The sequence below is a fragment of the Scylla paramamosain genome, chromosome 27 (assembly GCF_035594125.1).
Source record: "Scylla paramamosain isolate STU-SP2022 chromosome 27, ASM3559412v1, whole genome shotgun sequence".
NCBI lineage: Eukaryota > Metazoa > Arthropoda > Malacostraca > Decapoda > Portunidae > Scylla > Scylla paramamosain.
The window spans coordinates 10,689,309-10,709,308 of NC_087177.1; the positions used below are offsets into that span (position 1 = coordinate 10,689,309).

The 20,000-nt window shown below is 44.9% G+C and overlaps 1 long non-coding RNA gene across 5 annotated transcripts in view; it reads left to right on the forward strand.

Annotated features, from left to right (window-relative positions):
• The window catches only part of LOC135114197 (uncharacterized), a 226,004-nt gene that overhangs the window by 98,590 nt on the left and 107,414 nt on the right, over window positions 1–20,000 (forward strand). Inside the window, exon 4 of one of the 5 annotated variants that reach the window (XR_010275436.1) lies at window positions 1–530. This exon is cut by the window's left edge and continues 583 nt beyond it. The exons of the other annotated variants lie outside the window; for them this stretch is intronic. This is a non-coding gene — a long non-coding RNA (uncharacterized LOC135114197). Of the gene's footprint in view, window positions 531–20,000 lie in introns of those variants that run through there. 5 annotated transcript variants of the gene reach the window in all.

Consider the following 20,000-nt stretch of genomic DNA (forward strand, 5'->3'; position numbering starts at 1 on the left):
CATCATAACCGCTACCACATGACCACCACCACCACTGTCGTCGTCGTCGTCATCATCACCATCACCATCATCATCATCATCATCATCATCATCATCATCATCATCATCATCATATCCACTATCTACACACAAAACCTGCTCCCTGCGGTGGCCAGGGAGCGCGACAGTCGTAAAGCAGGATAGGGATTAGCGATGGACCATCTAACGACCATCCAACGAGACAATAGTGGCCACACGTACCTGCCTGATAAGACGGGCATGTGATAAGGGTAATGAAAAGCAACTAATAGTTAATTGAGCCATAAAGAACCCGGTATATGAGCTTGGTACTAACGAGTGTCACCCCAAGCTAACTCGAAACAAAGCTGCAACTGTCGCCTCAATGTATCCCGAGAGAATAGTCACCTCAGGCCTTGTACTGAGATACTGAGAGTCGCTAGAGGAACATTGTATAGTCAGTTACATATGAACACATTTCTCCCGACTTTCCTGTTGTGACTCAAAGCTGACTCTTTTACTGCTGGGAGAACGTTTTCCAGTGTCACCTACATGTTTTTAGACGCCTATTTTTTTTTTTTTATTATGGTTTCTAAAATACTTTTGTAGCTTAGAAAATACCCAAATTAGCTTCCTATTTTCTCTCTTTTCATGTGTACCTCTGCAAACTTGTTTTACACAGCTGTGTTGATAACGATCATATCATTAAAACGGGTAATTAAACCCATATGTGGTAAATGTTCTGGTACGTTACGCATAAATTTGCCTTCAAGCTTTTTTCTTTTCTGCTCGAGTGGCCACGCATCCCGTAAAGTTCCTAGCAAATTTGAGAGCAGCCGAGGGACGCACCTGTGGCTCGCTAATCAGGAGTCAGGGCACGGAAAGCTAGTGAGTTGGGTTCTTCCCTTCAATTCAGTAGAAGCAGCCCTTCATTTCAGACTTACAAGACTTGTGAACATGTAATTTAGCTTAAACACACACACACACACACACACACACACACACACACACACACACACACACACACACACACACACACACACACACACACACACACACACACACACACACACACACACACACACACACACACACACACACACACACACACACACATCCCGTAGGATCACCACATCAACAAGAAGAGAGAAAAAAGTTCATGTTTAAACATCCTCAACATGCTGGTTCCCTGACTGTTTCCAAAAGTAGTATGGAACGTTTTTGTATTCTTTATGACTCTTTTCTTCATCATTTAATCGTTCTAATGACTTCTAATGTCTGTTAGTGTGATGGGTGTTGCCACTCACTCAGGTATCCGTGCTTCATCAAACTGTTAATGGGGAGGAAAACCTGTTCTTTCGCAGGGCTGTGTGACCGAGTCTTCTTGAGTCTTCTTGACGGCCCACAGCTGCAGGGAGGTTTTCTTTTTTCCCAGCTTAGTCGTTTTTACGCAAGTGCTGTTACATAACACTTGTGTATTATTATAGTCTTCGGGGGAGTTTATCATTACTAGCACTTTTTTTGTTATATATTGATTTTTGTGTTTACCATGCTAAGTGTAACACCTTCGATCAGAGATGGGGACTTACATGATACAATAGATTGCACTTTAGGCATCTGGTGATGAAGCCACGGCAGCAAAAATTTTCTCTATTACAAATCCAGGAGAGTTATTCGAATGTTGTTTGACTTTAAGATTTTAACTTTAAAATGCTAGTTTTGCAATGCGTTTGGTGGAGTAACGCAGGACAACATGTCTTCCTCACTACCCAGCTCTTGTAAGATAAAGGCACAGGCTGTCCCCGCCAGCCCCTCCGCACAGAAGACCACCTGCATTCATTCTGTCAGGGGACGCCTCACAAGGACTGTACTCCATTAGGGACGAGATTAAAAGCCGCACCTTATGTACATTCGAGATGACCTGCGAAAATAGTGTAACATTCAGATCAAAATTTATTATGTCTCTTACATATTAGAATATTTAAGAGTTTTAAATAAGCAGCTCGAGAAGGACAGGACGCCACAAGCCAGCAGGAACACGCCGTATGATGAATCACAACAGGCTCTGTGATGTGGCTGAATGCAGTGCTTCCCAAACAAGGTGCGGTGAAAGAATAATATACTGACGTTAACGGGTCAATCCTGCTGAGGCATCTTACTAATGCTGACAAAAAAAAAAAAAAAAAAAACTGTCCTGCTTAACTAACCTCAAATGTAACACGGTTACACGTCGCCACCCGAAAAAAAAAGAAAAAAAAATCTAGAGTACCATAATATTTCTAGTCTTGTTTTACCCTGGACGTATCCTACTCCATATAAGGAGGAGAGGAGTCCGGCGAAAGGTAGGTGCAGTGTACGATCAGAAACGTGGCAAGGCTCCCATCACACCCTGGACTCATTTCTTTCTTGCCTCCCATGTCCCTCCCTGCATTAGTGACCCGAGATCCGCCGCGACACCCGCCGGCTTCCCTCCACCACCCCCGTCGCCGGTACGCGTGTGTCGTCCCGCCGGTGAGACAAGCCCGCCGCCTTTGCTGCGAGCCGCCGCCTCAAATGTAGGGAGAAATGGTTGTCCCATTTTACTACCGCGGGCCGTGTCTGTCCCCGCGCCCGGCATTAGTATTCCGCGGAGGTCTGCGGGATGTGTGGTCAGCGGAGGGGACCTGTTGCGTCCCCTCGTCCCTACCAGTGCCTCGCAGGGGACTCCGTCTAGAGGGGCTGAAGGACGCTCTATCTGTTAGGCAACCTCCGAACATGTCCCTTTCTGTCGAATGTCCTGCATTGTAAGACTAATGGTGTGTGTTTATGTGGGTGTCCGTTTATTACCACAAATATTTTAAATGTTATTATTGGAAGAAGTAGTAGTAGCAGCAGTAGTAGTAGTAGTAGTAGTAGTAGCAGTAATAGTAGTAGTAGTAATAGTAATGGTGGTGGCGGTAGTGATGGTAAAGGTAGTAGTAGTAGTTGCATTACCACCAACTTTGTAGTAGTTGTAGTAGGGGTGTTTGTCGTGATACTGATAGTCGTGATGGTAGTAGAGGTGGTCGTGCTTGTGGTGGTGATAGTCATGGTGGTAGTAGGGGTAATCGTGGTGGTGATAATCGTGGTGGTAGTGTAGGTGGTCATGATGGTGATAGTCGTGGTAGTAGTGGAGATGGTCTTGTTGGTAGTGGGTATGGTCGTGGTGGTAGTGGAGGTGGTTGTGGTGGTGGTGATGGTGATAGTCGTAGTGGTAGTGGAGGTGGTCGTGGTGGTAGTGGTGGTGATACTGGTTGTGGTGGTGGAGATGGTGGAGGTGGTCGTGGTGGTGGTCATGTAAGTAATACCTGTAGCTGATGGTGTTTCCTCGTTATCGTCAGGAGTATTACCTTACCCACACCTGCGAGGAGCGGCGCGTCAACACTAATGAGCTATGGCAGATACACGTGTTATGGGGGCTGATAATACTCTCCCTCTCTCCCTTCTTTCATCTCCCTCTCCCTTCTTTCATCTCCCTCTCTCATTCCCTTAGCGTTTTATTACTGCCCCTTATAGCTTAGGTTAGGTTAGGTTAGGTTATTGATTTGTCTACCTCTTTTTTTATATAGTTTCACCTTTGGTATGTTTTTATTTATTTATTTATTTTTTTTAGATTTATTTTCTTCTTCAGTTTTAATTTACCTTCATCTTTAATGGTTATTTCTTTCCCAGGTCTCACTCTCTTTCCTTTCTTTCTTATTCATTTTTATCATCTCCTTATTTCTTCCTTTATTAGTTTTCTTTGATACTATTTAACTTCTTTTATCTCATTCGTCATCTTTCTGTGACCGTCCAGTTTTTTTTTTTTACCACTTCTTAAGTATCTATTTTTAAGTCTTCTTTTTATTTGCCTTTTCTAAGTTACTACAAACACTAATCTCACTTTCCTTCGTCTTCTTTCCTCACCGCCATTGCTCTCCCACCACCTCTAATGCATGCAAGACCGATTTTTTTTCCCCCATTCTCTTTTATCTCCACCTCTGTAGCTACTCTCAAATCTTCCCTTCAGCCTCAAAAATGCTCGTTCTTCTTCCTCCTCCTCGTCCTCATCCCTCTCCCTTTCCTCCCCTTCTTTCCTTTGCCAGTCGTTCCTCTTTCATTAGTCTCACTTCGCTTTTCATAATCCCTGCGATCTTACCTTGCACCCATCCATTAACCTGAGGACGGGGGGAAAAAAATACTGCCCTAATTAATGAGAAGTGCGCTCTGTCCCCTCATTTACATTGTGGGAATTTCTTGCCCTCTTGCCCTCATTGAGACGCGCCGACGCCGGGGTCCACCAAGGTGCTGCTCGTAATTAAGTTATTTGGATTCACCTGTCACTAATATATTCGAGCCGGTTGCCCTTTTGTGCCAGCCGAAGGGTGTAATTGTTTCGTTCTTGTGTCTCGTATGAAATATTATTGTCTTTTTTGTGTGTGTGATGTTGTTCATTAGGTTGAGTGAGTGATTTTTTCCTTTTTTATTCGTTTTTAGTTCTCTCTCTCTCTCTCTCTCTCTCTCCTCTCTCTCTCTCCTCTCTCTCTCTCTCTCTCTCTCTCTCCTCTCTCTCTCTCTCTCTCTCTCTCTCTCTCTCTCTCTCTCTCTCTCTCTCTCTCTCTCTCTCTCTCTCTCTCTGATTTCATAGTAGTATAATTAGTCATGCATCTTCATTGATCTCTTGGCGCCGTTCACATGCTTGACTGACTTCACAGGGCGGCAGGCTTTAATAATTCAGTGTTTTGCCTCTCCTACTCTGCGTCTCATAACTGATTCGGAGAGGATCAGGAGGGCAGGTAGAGAACAAGAGTTGTTTTGTTCCTAGTTGTGGTGGCTTTATTTAACGTGTAGGATAGAAGGATAGACCATCTCTTCTTCCTGCTCCTCCTCCTCCTCTTCGTAAGGGGAAGGAGTGAAGCCGTGTCTTGTTCTCTTGACGCTGGCCTATAATTTGTCAGCTCTGTCTTTCTTCATTTAGTAAACACGATGCCTTTTTCCTGGACATCAGCCTCGCCCCTCATCATTCCCGCTTGTCTCCACTCCAGCCTCCCCCTTTTCCTCCCCCCTCCTCGTCTTCCTTCCCGCTTTTGGTCATCCATCGTCTTTAATAGTTGTCCGTCTTTGCCCAACCTCTGATCTTATCTCTAACCGTCGTCATATTTTCATACCTCTCATTTCATCCCAGGTTTCGTCTTCGTCAGCCTCCCTCATATTTCTCGCCCCGACCTTCAGCCATCCATTTCCAGTGCCCTGTGTGCCCACCTCCGCGCCGCCAACTAGCCCTGCACACCGCCACACATCCCCCGCCGTGCCCGACGTGCACATTAGTCGTGGGTTGCTTAATCACAGTAGAGGATCGCCACCCAGAAAATTGATCTCCCCTACCCCGCCAGCGCCTCTCCGCCCAGGCAACTTGAGCCTCGCTCCGCGCCATCAACGTTTCGCCGCCGACCGTGAGTGTCCGATTATTTTTTTTCTTGTATAGCCTGTTCCGCGAGACTCATTGGCAGCGCTGCGTCCCCCCCCCTTCCCCAAGAGACCGTCAACCTAAGGTCCTCTCACCCCCCTTCAGCTTTCTACTTCATGTTCTTACCACCGGACGGTCAGGCGAAAACAGGTCCGGAATTTTAATGAGTTGACAATGTTGTCTGAGCTGAGAGGGCCTCCCAGCGGCGGTCGGTCAAGAATCAGGTTTTATTGTGTTTCGCCTGTCTCGATTTAGTGTGGCTCAAGTGTGGCATTGGTGTGGCTTCCTTCACCTTGCCCCCACTTCCGTTCTGACGCTTCCTGAAAGACCCGCCTCAGTCTCGTGTCTTTACGGTGTGTTTACTCTTCGTGCAGGTGTCAAAAGCTGAGGCAGCGCGGTGAGTGGACTGGGTGTGCTGGGCTGCCTCCTCACAACAGGCTTAACGAAGGATGGCTAGCTGGCTTTCATCAGACGTTTATCTGGCATCGCTGATTTACTGCGCACATTCATCTCTCCTTTCTCCCGGCGCGGTAATGGGGATGATGGGGCTCCGCGCGTTGACCTAAACACCAACACTTCCGCCACTGCTGCTCACGACACGGGAGCGCCCATTCACCCATTCTCCCGGAAAATTTATGAGCGACAGAATAAACACACTCCCGCTTCCCGGTATGGGAGTGTAGAGGGTTCCCTGCAACTTGTGGTCGCTCGTAAACATGAGAGGCAAGGGACGGGATGATGAGAGGCGCTGCTTTGTATTCTTAGGCTTGTGCGTGGAGGGCCGACGAGTCTCCCAGCCTCACACCTGACACACACGCCCCCATCACTCGCCTCAGCACCAAACACAAGAGCTAATTGGCTTCATTCATTGCCTCCACGGAGATTTGAGTCGTGTATGGCAGACAGAGTACGAGGATGCGGTGATGCCTTGTGTGTGTGTGTGTGTGTGTGTGTGTGTGTGTGTGTGTGTGTGTGTGTGTGTGTGTGTGTGTGTGTGTGTGTGTCGTGTATGGCAGACAGAGTACGAGGATGCGAGGATGCCTTGTGTGTGTGTGTGTGTGTGTGTGTGTGTGTGTGTGTGTGTGTGTGTGTGTGTGTGTCTACCGGCCCCCTTACCTGTGTACACCGCCAGGCTCTAAATTAAAGTAAATTAGAAGAGGTAATAGTTATTACTTATTTTGCGCGACCAGTCTTTCCACACCTGTGAACTAATTAATGGCTCACGAGCGCGGTAAGTGCTGTGGTTACGAGTGTTCATTATGCAAATGAAGCCGCCATCTTTAAGGACAGTGTAGGAACAAAGCAAGAGAGACAAGACCTAAGGAGTTAATTGAAATAGGGGAACATTGGTGAAGGAAAGGAGGAGAAGGAGGAAGAGGGGAACGAGGAGGAGGAGGAGGAAGAGGAAAAGGAAGAGGAGGAGGAGGATGAGGAGGAGGAGGAGGAGGAGGAGGAGGAGGAAGGGAAAGAGAAGGAAAAAGAGGACGAGGACTAGGAGGAAGATACCATTGACAGTTCCTTACATCTCGCCAGCACGAAAGAAAAAGGAGACAAAGAGAAAACAATGAGATAAAAAATGAAAGGATAAAATAGGAAAGAGAAGACAAAGAAGGATAGGAGATAAGTGAAAAAGTTAAAGAAAAAAATGAAAAGGGAGAAAGAAAAAAAGGAAGAAGTAACAAAGATAGAGGAAGATGGAAGAAAGGAGGAAGAAAAATAGAAAAGAACGAGAAAAAAGAGAGGAAAATAAAACTTCCTAATAATAAGACTGTTTCATGCAACCACTACCTAAAGATTCTTTCAGTAGCGATGCCAGAAAAAAGAATAAAAAACAATGATAGGAGACAGAATTCTGAGAGGAACACAGATCAACAAATCTAGATGGAAAAAGAAAAAGAAGAACATTGCTCCATTTTTTTTCTTTTTCTTGAGAGTACAAAGCATAAATGAGTACGTAAGAGGAAGGAAGAGAAGGAGGAGGAGGAGGAGGAGGAGGAGGAGATGGAGAGAATAGCGTAAGGACATCAGCGCAGTAGATAAGAGAAACAACCTGAGGTGATAGCAAGACAGCGCCTTAATAATGTCAAGTATCTACGTAAGTATTCTAACGAGTAGATGGACGAGAGTAACGACGAGGGACGAGGAGTACAGTGAAGGAAAGGAGGAAGAGGAATGCTACTGGACAGCTGGGGAGTGACCTTGACGCTTTGCCGGGCCCGGGGAGCTTGATTTTAAATCACGCCTGAGTTTCAAGGTTACCCACTTTATAAAGCACTATCTTGTATCTCCAGGCGGGGAGGCCAATTATTAGAAAAATACATCTACATAATCCTAGTTTGTTAAGGGACGTCATGGAGAAAATTGATGTACTACAAAAGAACACGATCATATTAAAAAAGAAAGCTCCACATGTTTTCCGATTCATGCTGCGTACTTTGCCTCGGGGAACATCCATCATATTCACTGCCAATGGCCTTCAGGAAGCCACCACGTTGCATAACCGGGCATCAAGCGCTGGGTGGCGGCGGCGGGGGAGCAAGGCACGGCACACCACGCGGGCGCCGATGCACCTTCACCGTCCCCGAAATTTACGCGACTCTCGACACCGCCCATTAATCATCGTCCAGGGGCAGAGGAGAGCGGGGGAAGTGAAGTGTAATCCGCCAGAGCAGGAGCGAATGGCAGCAGGGATGAATTCATTTTGGACACAGGCGCGTTACACGATAAATCATGCTCTTAGGACCGCGAGGAAGACAGTCACTCGTGTTGTATTCACTGGAGCACAAAGACTTGACCTCAGCTGCCTTGCCCACTATAGCTGGAGGGTCCGGCGAGGGATTGCACGCCACGTAGAGGGGATTACCTTGTCCTTATGGAGCTTAGAGTTGCCAGGAGAGGCGCATGAAAAGGATTGGAGTAGGGAAAATGGCATTAGGGAAGAGATAAGGTCTGGAAAATAGGAAAAGGTGACCTGTGAGGAATGGGGCGTGGCGACACTACCGGATTAACTGACCGTGAAGGGAGAAGGTAGTGGAGAAAATTAGGTATGGGAAATATTTTGTAGTAGTGATGTTAGGGATAATTTGTGGTAGTAATGCTAGGGATTTCTTTTTTATTTCACTCACACACACACACACACACACACACACACACACACACACACACACACACACACACACACACACACACACACACACACACCATCACACACACACACACACCACACAACCACACACACACACACACACACACACACACACACACACAACACACACACACACACACACACACACACACACACACACACAGCCATACTTGGAGAACTTTCCCTAACCGTTGATTTGATGCGAATTTGTAAAACTTGTTCCTGCCGATGCCCTCCCATCCCCTCCCTTGGTCTCCCCTTCTCCTCTCCCCTCGTCTCCTCTCCTCTCCTGCCCGTTCCTCGACCTCTCCACCCGTAAACCCGGTGCGTCGACAGCCAGGAAATATTGCAGAGTTACTCACGCTCCCAGACACTAAGGGCACGGCAAGGTTCAGCTCCAGGTGTGGCCACTCGAGGAGGTGTTGAGGCTACAGCTACGAGTTAAATTCACTTTGCGAAATGGGCTAGATTAAGAGGAACCGGATCTTTAAATTGAAAAGAGGTGGATGGTTGCTTTGAAATGAATAGAGAAGTTAATTTAGAGGTTTGTAGATATTGAGAGTGACTGTAGAAGAGGATTACTAGTAGGTTAAAGTAAGTATAGAACGTGATTATTAGTTTTATTTAAGTAGAAAAGTATGTGTGTGTGTGTGTGAGAGAGAGAGAGAGAGGAGAGAGAGAGAGAGAGAGAGAGAGAGAGAGAGGAGAGAGAGCGAGAGAGAGAGGGAGAGAGAGAGAGAGAGAGAGAGAGAGAGAGAGAGAGAGAGGAGAACAGCGCGTGATTAGCAACACAAGAAAAACGATAAACAAACATACGAGAAGATACTGATACAGGGACAGGTTAACAGGAAGACGGGCAGACAACAAAAAGGAAACTTCACACATGCAGATAGACAAACTGATAGCCAGGAATGGAAATCTGTATTCACATTCAGATACAAATGACACGCAAAGAAACCCGTTATGTTTATTCCCTTGATTTTTCATATTTAATATAAACAAGGGTTGGAGGATTTTTTTTTTTATTATCTTTTCTCTTCGACTTAACTTTTTTTTCAACTATCTCAAGACAGGAATAGCAGGACTGTTCTGGAAGGACTTTCTATTTTTTTCATCATTTTGGGGAGTAGAGAAGCTTTTTACTTTATTTTCGAGGTAGAATAAGGCTTTTCTTTTCATATTCTTAAAAAAAAAAACTTGTATAACTAAGCTAGTTTTATTTTTTTCACATAAATATACAAGTACATTAGTATATATATATATATATATATATATATATATATATATATATATATATAATATATATATATATATATATATATATATATATATATATATATATATATATATATATATTCTAGAGGTACTCTAGAAGTACCTCAACTTATCTTGTTTTATTTTATTTTTGAGGAAATTCCTTTATACTCTGTTTTCGAGACAAAACGATACCTTTATGTTACTGTATTCTTAAAAAAAAAATCATATCTCTTAAATAATCTTATTTTTCCACTTTAAAAGAATACCGTGACAAAAAGAAAACAGATGAAGAAACGGACAGTAGTAAGAGAGAGAGAGAGAGAGAGAGAGAGAGAGAGAGAGAGAGAGGAGAGAGAGAGAGAGAGAGAGAGAGAGAGAGAGAGACCGTTAGAGAGGCCTAAGTATTTGACCCGTCCACTCTCCTCCCCTTAGCGTATCATTAAGTATTCAAATTAGTAAACCGTCGCTTGTTAAGTATGTAATTGGGTCATTTTATACTGGTCTCTTTTTTTTGTCGTTTTTTTCACTTTTTTTTAAATGTTTATCCCGCCTTGAGCTGCTGCTTTTTTGGGGTTGTGTTAAGAGGAGGAGGGGGACGAGGAAGAGAAAGAGAAGGAATAGGAGGAGGAAGAGAGAAAAAAAATGGAACGAACTCGAAATTGTCATGTAGTACTAAGATATTATGGAGAATTTATTGGCGATGATGACGATGATGATGATGATGATGATGATGATGACGACGAAACCAGTAAGGACGTGAAAGAGAAGGAAAGAAGAAACAGGTGGGAGGAGTTAAAAGGTTTGGCTGCTGAGGAGAGCAATACTGGACCGACTGTAAGCTCACCGTGCTCACCTCGCTCACTGACCTGCATCGATCTGTGACCCCCCCCCCCCCCCCACACACACACACACACACCACACACACACACGGAGACAGACAACAAATGTGGCTATTTATGTAAGTATATTTAGTACACAATGAACGCACCCAGCGAGGCAGCAACAATACCATATCAGTAAACACTCTTGCTTCAATACCACACACACATACACACACACACACACACACACACACACACACACCACACACACACACACACACGTGTACACACATAGTAGCTACGCTTGACCGTGAGGGCAAAAAGAGCGGTCGTGTCTGCGCGTGTCAAATTAAGTCAACTTTTTGTGCACGCTGCCGCCGGGCCCAAGAAGGTGAGCTCGGCCGCGTCCATACTCGGCGCGGGGGTGTGGTGCCGAGGTGGTCTTACAGTGTGAAAGTGTGCTTTGAATGGTCCCTCTGTCCTCGTAGTAAGCTGCATTGTTTAGAGACATGGAGAAAGAACAATAAAGAACATGATATAACGTTTGATTGGGTTTAACAAGAGCTCATCCAGTCTCATTTTTTAAAGTCCTATGTGTCTTCCTACATCGCTAAGTACGTGTACCTTCTCCCTACACCTTATTCTCTCTCCTCCTCCACCTCTGGCCTCCTCCTTCACCTCACTCTCCTGCCTTCCATCTCAACCTCCTCCTTCACCTCACCCTCTGTTTTCCATCTCTGCCTCCTCCTTCACTTTAGCCTCTGCCCTCCATCTCTGCCTCCTTCTTCACCTCCCTCGAAATTAATTATAACTCAGCTCCTGACCTAAAGACCACTACGCCCAGGCTTCGAGACGCGCCACATTTGCCTTCCAGCAGCGCCTCCTTGCTATAAACTCATCCAGGCGGGACAGGTGTTTCATTAGCTAGGCACACCAGCATAAGATATGGCACTGGCTTACCACGCACGCAAGATGTAATTATCATATATTTCGTTTCGTGAGTCGGTCTCTGCAAAAAGTCTTGAGCTTCTCCAGAGTATTCCTGCCTCTCATAATTCTCTGGTCACGTTTTCAAATTGTTTTTTTGTTTTTGTTTGTCGTATGCCAGTTGGAAGGAATGACCCGTTTTATTTGGGACCTCCAGTGAGTATTGTGGATGGGGTGGAGGTTAAGGCGAGGCAGAGACGCTTTGAGGTGCTAGTGGGGAGGACCCAGGGATAAATGAACGGCGGGAGAAAGGGAGAGGTGAGGCAGGGACGCTTCGAGGTGGTGGGGCGGAGAACCAAGGGAGATGTGATCCTCTCGTCTGTAATATGACTCCTAATGGTGTCCTTCCGAGGCGTTAATGAGCGGATGAGGCAGGAAACTCGACCTCCCAGCAGTCACCTCGTCCTCCTCGTGGTCCTGCCTGACTCCACCCTCTCGGAACACCCATAGAAATGTCGCTATTCGGAGACATGGCGTGAACGAGTCAGATAGCTACTTAAGATGGCGTTGAAATCTCCACCTTTATTTTTTTGTAACGTAGCGATCCTAAAGTCCCTGTAAGGTGATATTGACACTCCTGTTCATTAGGTCGCCATCTTCGTCGTTCTCTTGGTCAGTTTATCAGAGGTGTGTAAGGGGACGCGTGTTCTGGCGGGTGAGTGGGTGGGGCAAAGAAAGTCGTGGATGTGCGTTGTCGGGTTTTTAATGAAGGAGCGTCTTTTCTTTTCATCACCTGCAGCGGGTCGTCACGAGAGCTGATTCACCTTCACCCCTTCACCCCCACGTTTGTTCCGTCCTCCTACTCCTCCTCCTGCTGCTGCTGCCTTTCTTCTATTCCTATCTCACCTACCTTCTTCTTGCTCTCCTCACCCCTTCTACACACACACACACACACACACACACACACACGCACGCCACGAGAGATCATTGGTATGCGAGTCACACTTGTACGAGCGTATAGTTCGAAGCCAATCTTATATAAACATTCTCTTTTTTTCTACCTTTTTTTTACAAGTGCCTCCTCCTCCTCCTCCTTCTCCTCCTCCTCCTCCTCCTTCTCTATCGTCACCCCGTTGTCGGAACATACTTTTATTTCTCGTCGACATTCAATTATCTACGTTGGCATTTCACAAGTTGTTTCGAGTACTGATAAACCTTCATTAAGTCTCACCTCAGGTTGTGGGTAGCCCGAGGCGGAGTTCAGACACATTCTCTTCCATTCCCTTCCTCCAACATTATCTCCGTCTCCTCTCTTTCTTCCTGTCACCCAAACTTCCGTCTCTTTCATTCTCTTCTCTCGGTCTCTCTCTCTCTCTCTCTCTCTCTCTCTCTCTCTCTCTCTCTCTCTCTCTCTCTCTCTCTCTCTCTCTCTCTCTCTCTCTCTCTCTCTCTCTCTCTCTCTCTCTCTCTCTCTCTCTCTCTCTCTCTCTCTCTCTCTCTCTCTCTCTCTCTCTCTCTCTCTCTCTCTCTCTCTCTCTCTCTCTCTCTCTCTCTCTCTCTCTCTCTCTCTCTCTCTCTCTCTCTCTCTCTCTCTCTTTAATACCTCCCCTCACCTTTCCGATTTCCCCGCTCCTCCTTGGTGTGTGGCCCGTCCAGCGTGCTTCAGGTAGAGGTTGTGCGGACGGCTTCGTAATCATGACGGGAGAGAAGCGCACTGTTTGAGTAAGTGCCGGTGAAGGGCCGTGATTAACTCGTCAGTTGGACGCGTGAAGGCTCGCCCCCAGTAAGTGGTCGTGAGTGTTGCTCGATGTGGGTTATTAATGGGGGATAATTTCACGTCCAAAACTGACGGATTGGATATTGTAAGTTCACACACACACACACACACACACACACACACACACACACACACACACACACACACACACACACACACACACACACACACACACACACACGATTCCCAATTCACAATCTGGAGGTCCTAAGTTCGATTCCCGGGCTAAGTCAGAAGCCTTTGGGCAGGGTTCTTTGCAGTGTTGTCCCTCTTCATTTAGCAGCAGTGTTAGCATTACCTCCCCCCCAAAAAAAAATGCCTTAGTGGGTTTTTTTTATATATATTTTACATATCAAAATTTATTTCTATATCATGTTGATAAGTAAAGTTTATATATGTACATATACATATAAAATGTAAAAGTAGCCAAGCCTGACCTGTTAATTTCCTGTATAGTACAAATTAACACAGGCTTTGTTCAGCCGAACCAACCTGTATCAGCATGACCTAAACAAGTGTCTGTACTTCATTAATAGAAAGTGTCAAAATCTTTCAAGATCTAACTCCCCTCGTGATTTCTGGAACTTCACCAAAAACATCAATAACTTTGCTTCTTCATCTTTCTCTCTTTTTATTTCAACCTGATGGCAGCACTGCCATCTCATCTATTTCTAAAGCTGAATTCTTTACTCAAACCTTTGCTAAAAAGCTACCTTGGATGATTCAGGACTTGTTCCTCCCTCTCTTCCACCCTTTGACTATTTTATGTTACCTATTAAAATCCTTTGCATTTCCATGCCCTGGCTGGCTTAAACCCTCGGAAAGCTTATGGATCTGATGGGGTCCCTCCTATTGTTCTTTGAGACTGTACCTCCGTGCTCGCACCTTGCTCAGTCAAACTCTTTCAACTCTGTCTATCAACATCTACATTTCCTTCTTGCTGGAAGTTTGCCTACATTCAGCCTGTTTCTAAAAAAGGAAACTATTCTAATTCCTCAAATTACCGTCCTATTGTTTTATTGTTTTAATTTCCTGCCTCTCTAAAGTTTTTAATATATCCCCAACAGGCAGATTCCTAAACATTAATCACTTTACGACCTTCTATCTGATTGCCAGTATGGATTCCGCTCTACTGGTGACCTAGCTTTCCTTACTGAGCCTTGCTCATCCTCTTGTAGAGATTTTGGTGAAACCTTTGCTGTTGCCTTAGACGTATCAAGAGTTTTTAAAGTAGTCTGGCACGAAGCTTTGATTTCCAAATTACCCTCCTGCGGCTTCTATCCTTCTCTTTGTAATTTCATTTCAAGTTTCTTTTCTGACCTTTCTTTTGGTGCAGTGGTAGACGGTCACTTTTCTTCTAAATCTGCTAACAGTCGTGTTCCTCAGGGTTATGTTCTATCTCCCACTCTTTTGCCATTATTCATCAATGATCTTTTAAGCCAATCTTCTTGTCCTATCCACTCCTACGCTATTGATACCACCCTGCACTTTTCCACGTCTTTTCGTAGGCGTCCAACCCTTCAGGAAGTAAACATTTCTCGCAGAGAAGCCACAGAACGTCTGACTTCTGATCTCTCGAAAATTTCTATTTGGGGCAGAGTAAACTTAGTATTGTTCAATGCTTCAAACTCAATTCCTCCATCTATCAACTCGGCTCAACCTTCCAGACAACTATCTCCTCTTCTTCAATGACTGTTCCTCAGTGGACCTTTTTTCATTATAATTTTGATGCCCTTGGCCGGTGCTCCCCCTACATAAAAAAAATCAGTATTACTTTTTTATCATTATTATTATTATTATTATTATTATTATTATTATTATTATTATTATTATTATTATTATTGTTGTTGCTGTTGTTGTTGTTGTTGTTGTTGTTGTTGTTGTTGTTATTATCAATATTATTATTATCATCATCATCATTACACACACACACACACACACACACACACACACACACACACACACACACACACACACACACACACACACACACACACACACACACACACACACACACACACACACACACACGCACAACAGGAATAAACCTTTCTCCACACAGTTTTGTTAAGAAAGAAAATGAACTTCAGATTCTGATTTGTAAAGGTAAAAAAGAAAGAAAAGAAAAGAAAAAAAAACATATGATGAATATACATGAACAAGACAGAGAGCGCGAGAGAGAGAGAGAGAGAGAGAGAGAGCGAGAGAGAGAGAGAGAGAGAGAGAGAGAGAGAGAGAGAGAGAGAGAGAGAGAGAGAGAGAGAGAGAGAGAGAGAGAGAGAGAGAGAGAGAGAGAGAGAGAGAGAGAGAGAGAGAGAGAGAGAGAGAGAGAGAGAGAGAGAGAGAGAGAGAGAGAGAGAGAGAGAGAGAGAGAGAGAGAGAGAGAGAGAGAGAGAGAGAGAGAGAGAGTAATAACAGGTTCTTCCTACTGAAAGGAAAATTGGTGGTCAACGAAGGAAAAGGAAAAGAAACATTTCGTGTGGAAAAGCTTGTTGATTTTTTTTATTATAAGTATTTTCAAAGCCGTTTCATCGTAATAAAAGCAAAATAAGCTTTTCTCTATACGACAGAATCCTTATGTCATATATGATTTTTTTTTACTATTATAAAGATATATGGTTTCAATTAAAACTTTTGCGTGTTGTATTTTTTAGTATTATTATGAAATAACAAAATATTTACCTTTACATCTCTATAAAAAAAAAGCCATTTTATAAAAGAATAACCGCATACTGTTTTATTGTTTTGGCAGGGAAAGAGTCGAAGCGGCAAAAAGAGCAAAATAAATTACAACAAAATTACTTATTTTTTCTCAGGTGTAGTTTATAAAAGAAAGAACATCATTGTGTGCTAGCTTTGTTTAAGGCAAAATCGAAGGGACAGTAACTAAAAGAAAAATTACAACAAAGTTACTACATTTTTTGTAGGAATAGAAGTCATAGGAGAGAAGAACAGCTCTGGGCGACAACTTTATTTGATATAGAATCGAAAGGTGCAGTAAAAAAAAATACAAGAGAATTACCACATTTTTCGTAGGTATAGAATCAAAAGGGATAAGAACAGCATGGGTCGGCAGCTTTGTTGAAGGTTAATCCGGTTCCTGATTGTTTTCTCGGTTGGTTTGCACGGATGGCTGGGAGGAGCAGGGAGGAGCGGGGAGCCCAGAGGTGTGACTCGCTCCGGGCAGCTTCCTGGAACACTGCCGGGGAGGTATTGCTTCAGGAGGAGTGAGTTTTTTTACTTTTTAGAGTCCTGGAGCCTCTGATGTAGCCTGGTGGGGTAATGAACTGAAATACGAGTACAGGATAGGAGTTTACGTTGATTAAGGGAGATGATACGATGTAACTAGGACGGGAGTTCATTAGTAGCTTGTTAGGTATGATAAAGACGAACAAGGCAGCGTGGAAAAAGGGCTAGGAATGGAGGAAGGCTTGTTGCAGTACCTCACATGCTGGTCTTGCTCGTACAGCCTCCATTAGCTCGCTCTGTCATGCGTGGTGTGGGCGTTGTGGTTCGTGTAGTAACGTTATTTCACTGGCCTTCACTCAAACACTCAGGCTCAGAATAACTCCAGTTGATTTTTTTATATCTCTTTGAAACGATCACAGGTGTTTTTACTATCGAGTGTAGATCCAGCTGTTTGTGATGGGGAAGGAGGGAAGAGAGAGAGAGAGAGAGAGAGAGAGAGAGAGAGAGAGAGAGAGAGAGAGAGAGAGAGAGAGAGAGAGAGAATCCACAAATACATATACTGTTATATTAAGAGAGAAATTCACAAATACACAAACTATTATGACCTCTTAAAGTTACGAATCCAGTGTATGATCTCTAACATCATAGACAAATTACACACACACACACACACACACACACACACACACACACACACACACACACACACACACACACACACACACACACACACACACACACACACACACACACACACACACACACTAAAACACACTTGAAACTTGTATATATGGTGAAGTTTGGCGAAATCCCTCCCAAGACTATTTTCACTAGTCCCTTTCGCTTCGTATCCTCCAGTGTACACAAGGATGCAAGGATACGAGACGAAGGATGGCGGAAAGCGTCTTGTGATTGGTTGTCTAAGCGTGACGTCACAGCAGGTGCTCAGAGAGGGGGCGGAGGGCGCGGATGGGGGGCGTTTCTTATCACTGTATCAGACACCTTTGCTCTCCCCGGGGCCGCTGGGATATAATGCGGGACTCTGGTTTTCCTTCATCTCCTGCCACTGAGGGTGTCGAGGGTGCTGCTTCACATGACTTGTAGGAATGCTTGGTGTTTATTTTATTTATTTATTTTTTGAGGATCTTTGTGTGAATGTGACTGTGTGTGTGGAATGGAATGGGTTTGGGAGTTGCTTGTTTGTCTTTCTGTCCGTTTGTTTGTTTTTTTGTCCGTTTGTTTTTTCGTCTATCTGTTTATGTTTGTGTGTGTTATTTAGTTTGTCTTTGTGCGTGTATCTCTCTCTCTCTCTCTCTCTCTCTCTCTCTCTCTCTCTCTCTCTCTCTCTCTCTCTCTCTCTCTCTCTCTCTCTCTCTCTCTCTCTCTCTCTCTCTCTCTCTCTCTCTCTCTCTCTCTCTCTCTCTCTCTCTCTCTCTCTCTCTCGTATTATAGAGGGTAGAGGTGAGGCCTGGCCAGGTGTGGGTGTTGCCTCATCCCTCCCCGCCAAGGCCTAAGCACATGTGCCCTCTCCCTCCTCTCCCTCATCTCCCCCTCTCCCTCATCTCCTCTCCCTCATCTCTTACCTGGCTGCTGGGTTACAATTTCCTCACCACCACCACCACCACCAGGATACGTAGAAGCTCCTAATAATATTCTACCGGCTATCCATTCCTTGTTTTACGACAATATCAAAATTTATTATTTCCATATACTGATTATCTTGTCATCTCATCTCAATGATAACTTTTGGAGTCATATTTTCGTTTTTTTTTTTTGGGGGGGTGGGGGGGCGGGGGTGCAGGAGGGAAAAGCAGGAGAAATTTTCCTTCACACACACACACACACACACACACACACACACACACACACACACACACACACACACACACACACACACACACACACACACACACACACACACAAAGGCAGAATCATTCTAGGAGACAAATCAAAGCTTACTTATAACTCAAATATCCTTCTCTAATAGCTCTGTTGGCTTGTCATGGTCAGATCTCCATTTCTCTAATTTAAAATACCCTTTATCTTTACTGTTTTAAAAAGAGTAATTCAAAAGTTCAAGAAATGCAGGTGGTTGACTTAAAAAAAAATCTTTAGTAAGAATGCATAGAAAGAAAAATCAAATTCCATCTTATGACTGGAATGGAAAAAGTTTAATTCATGTAATCCTCTCGATTTTCTCCCTCCATGAATTCCTCTCCCTTTCTATCCATTCATTTATTTTCCCTCCACCTGCCTTTCCAGCCGCACCCTTGAATTTTTCCCTCCCACCTCACTCCTCATTGTTTCCCCCTCCATCCTTCCCTGCCCTTAGTAATTCCCTTCCTTTTCACCTGTCCCTTAATTTTTCCATCGCTCCTTACCTCAGGCGCTCCCTTCGTTCCCTTACTTGAAACTGCGCCACGGCAGCGAAATTCAATGGCAGGTGGCAGGGGATGATAAGGGAACATTGAAGGGGAGAGTGGAGGAGGTGAAGAGGGGGCAGAGTACGACAACGGATAGAGGAGAGACTGGATGCGTAGAAGGGACGTAGCAGGAGAGAGTGGAAGATGAAATGAAGAGTGGTGTTAGGAGAGGTGACATGAAGAAATGAAAAGGAAAGCAGCCAGAGAGAGAGAGAGAGAGAGAGAGAGAGAGAGAGAGAGAGAGAGAGAGAGAGAGAGAGAGAGAGAGAGAGAGAGAGAGAGAGAGAGAGATCCAGCTGAGTATGTTTGACTGTGAGAAACTCCAAACATGGCACAAGTGAACATATTTTTTTCCCCACCACCACCACCACCACCACCACCACCACCACCACAGCCGCCGCCGACTCGTCTAACATGTACTTGTTTCCCGTCACTAATACTCTTTTTCCACACCTATTCCTCCTAAAAATGCAGACAGCGCAGGACGTAAAAGCGAGGTACTAATGCGCAGTGTGGCATTGGACCCGGATTGCTCCCATGCCAATTATAGTCCAAAGTATTCCATATTATCCGACAATATTACGTGCCGGCAAACCTGAGCAGCCCTGGCCGCCGCCCGCCCGACACACTTGTCCTTGGCGTCGCGTGCGTTCAGCCAATCAGCGGCCAGCAGGTACGAGGCAGTGGCCAATGGGAGCGAGGTTCGGTGTGCCTCCAGCCAGCTCCCTGATACACCTGTCCTGTGGCTCAACCAATGAGGACCCGCCCGCCACCCCGGCTCAGGTAGACGTCAACCTTGAAGATAAACATTAGTATCGTAATTATTCAAGTTGCAGGTAGGGGCGGCTGTACCAGCCAGCAGCCAGCAGATGTGTTCACTCCGGGAATGTCAAGCAGAGCCTCTCGGCGCCACACTGCTGCAAGGAGGCACGTAGGGCGAGCAGGTGGAGGGAAGCTGGAAAACATCTTAGTAGTTTTTTCCTCTCATTCACCCACCTGA